The 4,065-nt window shown below is 34.2% G+C and overlaps 1 pseudogene; it reads left to right on the top strand.

The window, feature by feature from the left end:
* Window positions 1-254: 254 nt before the first annotated feature.
* LOC149208654 (cellulose synthase-like protein E1) lies at window positions 255-3,498 on the top strand (annotated as a pseudogene).
* Window positions 3,499-4,065: the final 567 nt, after the last annotated feature.

The following is a 4,065-nucleotide window of genomic DNA, read 5'->3' as shown; positions in this document are numbered from 1 at the left end:
TACATCTCTGTTCCAAGGGGTTCTTCATAGTAAACTTCCCTACAACAGAGGCTAGAGATTTCGTAATACAGGAAGGACCTTGGTTCTGGGGGTCCACAGGACTCTTCATCACACCATGGTTCCCAGACTTTGATGCAAATACAATGGTTGTCTCTAAGATGCCAGTTTGGGTTCGACTGCACAATCTACCAATACACCTCTGGAGTCAACAACTACTTGCAGGAATTAGTAATACTATCAGGAGTTACGTCAAAATGGACACCCAAAGACTGGAGGAAAGAATCTACACTTTTGCACGAATATGTGTGGAAGTAGACCTTAGCAAAGGCCTGCCAGACCAAATTCAACTAAAGCATAGACAAAGGTGTTGGACACAGGTTTTAGATTATGAAAATACAACATTCAGATGCAGAACTTGCCGACAAACAGGACACCTACAAAGCACGTGTCCAACAGCCAGAAAAGACACTCGTAAGAAGAAGAAAAAGGAGAAACAAGCAAAGGGATGGAAATTTCCTCCACCACTCTCAGATGACGAGGAGGAAGAAGAGGTAGAACATGTCACCCCCAATGAGACCAACCAGAAAAACAAAGTACCAGAAATAGAAGATATAAATCCACAAGAAGCTATAGACGCACAGTTGGCAAGGAAACCAAAAACAATGGATATGAGCAGATCAAAACGTCAACACATCAGACTCTGATAAAGAAAACTCCCAACCTATGGCTAATATAGCGCTAGCACTTATATCTCCAACAGAGTCTCGGGGGGGTGGAGAAAAATTGAGAAGAAAAAAGGGTGAAAGGCTAGACTTTTCCCCCAACTGTACATTATTACTTGTTTCTTTTCATGATCTTTGATCAGCAACTACACTGCTAATGCAATGCACCATATGATGCATATGCTGAAAAGCATCTACAACATGTAATTTTTCAAATATAATGAAAGATTACGATTTTTCCAGTGGAAAAAATATAATAATAACTATATTATTATATTCCTATAATAACATAATGATAATATAATAATATTATTATAATAACAATACAATATAATTGTTATTATTTTTATAATTTTATATTATTATTATAATAATATAATAATAATTATATTATTATATTTCTATAATAATATAATGATAAACTAATATTATTATGGGTTATTTTTATTATTAATTAATATTACTAATATTATTATGAGTTTATATTATTATTATATAATTAATATATTAATTATATAATAATATATATAAATAATATGGGTGTTATTTATATATTTATTAATAATCATAAATAATTGGTGTTTAAAAAAATAAGCATAATAATTATTAAAGTGGTTCATATAAGCCTATCATTGTATATCAACCATATTGGAAAATGTGCTAGTAATATATGTTTCATATATGCCTATCCGCGTATATCAATTACATTGGTAAAGGTGGTTGTGCTAGTAATATATGTTTCATATAGGCCTATCGGCATATATCACCCACATTGGTAATATTGGTAATATTTGCAATCTTCTGGTAATATTTGTATTATTTGCAACCTTTTGGTAATATTTGTAATGTTTGTCTTGCAGATGCTTGGTGGTGACAGTTTGTTGTCTTTCTTTTCACGTGGGTTGGAATCTCATATTATATCATGTTTGTTTACGATGAAATTATCTAGTTTGATTTCTGGAGTAACCAATAGATATTCTGCATAGATAATGAATAGATTATCCAACTTCATCCCTCGAAATAACATATTAACACAGTAATGTCTACTGTTTTAGCTACAAGGAAACCAACAGATTAACATTTTTTGAAATAAGGTCACTTAATATTACGACTGGTTTGTCATGTTTTAGAAATGTGGTCACCTCATAATACGGCTGGTTTGTGATGTCGGCAGATTAGAATCTCCAGCTTAATGAGCAATGCTCCCTTTATTCTCACTCTTGATTGTGACATGTGCACAACAATTTTGAAGCACTTCATCAAGTCATGTGCTTTTTCTTGGACCCATAAACAGGTCACCAGTTTGTGTACGTCCAATTCCCTCAAGGCTTTCATGGCATCACAAGGAATGATCTGTACGCAAACCATCACTTGACGATTTCCTATGTGAGTAAATCCGCACCTTCTACCAATAGGATCTTAAGTTGCCTAACCATGCATTGAACCTAACAGGAAAATCATCAATTTCAGTGCCAATTTAAAGGAATGGATGGTCTCGAAGGTCCACTATACGTAGGCACTGGATGCATTCACTGCCAGGATGCTTTATGTGGGAAGGAAGTAAGGCATCCGTCCTCCAAATCGCTTAAAGCCTATTCCACTTCTAGAGCTCAAACGAAGATGCTAAAAGATGCAAGGGATCTTGCAAATTTTGCTTGCGAGGAGAACACCCTCTGGGAAAAGAGGCAAAATTCCAACCTACAGTTTTATTTTTAGTTCACTTTTAAGTTTCATATCCTATATATATCGCTGAAATTGAACTTGATAAATTGCAGGTTGGCATGATTTATGGCTGTGCTGTGGAAGATGTATTGACAGGTTTCGTTATACAGTGTAGAGGGTGGAAATCTATTTACTGCGCTCCAAGGCGAAAAGCATTTTTAGGTGGTGCGCCAGTGAACATGAATGACACACTCATTCAAATCAAAAGATGGAGTGCCGGATTCCTGGAGTTTTTCTTGAGTAAGTTTTGCCCATATGTTTATGGATTCAACGGACAAGTATAGCTCAATGTATGTGTTATGGTGTGTTCTGTCTATCGGCTCCCTCTTCTGTATACATAATTTGCTACGGTTTACTTCCTGTGCTTGCCATGCTTAACGACCTATCATTATTTCCCAACGTAATGTTTTCCTAATCAAATTCTTCCATATTTATACATCACAGATCATGTCCTCATTTTCATTACTCACTATTATAAGTTTGCGGAAATGAATAGGCTTCAAATCCATGGTTCATCCTCTTTGTCTCATTAGCAACATATGCATATGGGTACAGTCTGATAGAGTTTTTGTGCATCGGGGGTTCGTTTAAGAGTTGGTGGAATGAACAGAGGATGTGGTTGATTAAAGGCGTGTCATCCTACTTGTTTTCTTTAATCCATGTTGCTTGCAAGATGCTCGGTTTATCAGAGGTAGGCTTCGAGGTGACAAGCAAAGTAGTGGATAGCAAAGCAGCCAAAAGACACGAGGAAGAAATGTTGGAGTTTGGTGTGGCATCAACCATGTTTGTTCCACCAGCAACTTTAACAGTAACAAACTTGATATCATTGGTCGGCGGACTAGCAAGAATCATGTGAGAAGGATATCAGACTTTTGACAATATGATTTTGTAGTTACTTTTGTGCAACTTCATGGTGTTAATTAGTTATCCTATATTGGAGGCCATGCTTCTGAGGAAGGACAAAGGGAGAAAACCTAGGTCCATTACCGTTGTCTCCATTTTTGCTGTAGTTTCTGCGTGTTTTGTAGCTTCCACATTCATTCCGACTTGGTGAAAAATACGTTTGGTTGAAGACTCTTTGTTCAATGTTCAAGTATGTATCAGCATTAGTCTTTTTATTTACTTCGTCTAGTTTCAGAGATTTGGACTACAATTGCGTCATAGATATGGACAATATTAGCGGAAATTAAATTCATATGCTACATCATGTTTTTCATGAGTCCTCCACCAAGAATTATGATATCAACTTTGGATTTAAAACCTTCTAAGGTTATATTAATTTATCTATTTTTTCAAAGTTTTTAAAATATTTTTTATTTATATTTTTATTTAAATAAAATAATTTTATTATTTTTTATATTTATGATTTTTATTTTAATGAGTTAATATAACGGTGATGGGATTAAATTTTTTAATGATATTTTTTTTTCTTTCAAGTGAGATGATATATATATGGTGTAGTCTAATTTCTAGATAAATAGTTTTTTTCATTAGAATTTGGTGATACAATTTGAAGCAAGATTATGTTTTTTTTATTGTTTAAAATATTTTGTTGAATGTATATATGGATCCTACATCTTGAAAACCTCCTAAACTACTCAAATTTTACAGAAAATTAACC

This window comes from Pinus tabuliformis, chromosome 1_2 (assembly GCF_031772625.1).
Source record: "Pinus tabuliformis cultivar Carrire ecotype Pingquan chromosome 1_2, CPIR1, whole genome shotgun sequence".
NCBI classification, from domain to species: Eukaryota; Viridiplantae; Streptophyta; class Pinopsida; order Pinales; family Pinaceae; genus Pinus; species Pinus tabuliformis.
The sequence above is the reverse complement of the archived record's forward strand: the minus strand, read 5'-3'. Positions and strand labels throughout refer to the sequence as shown.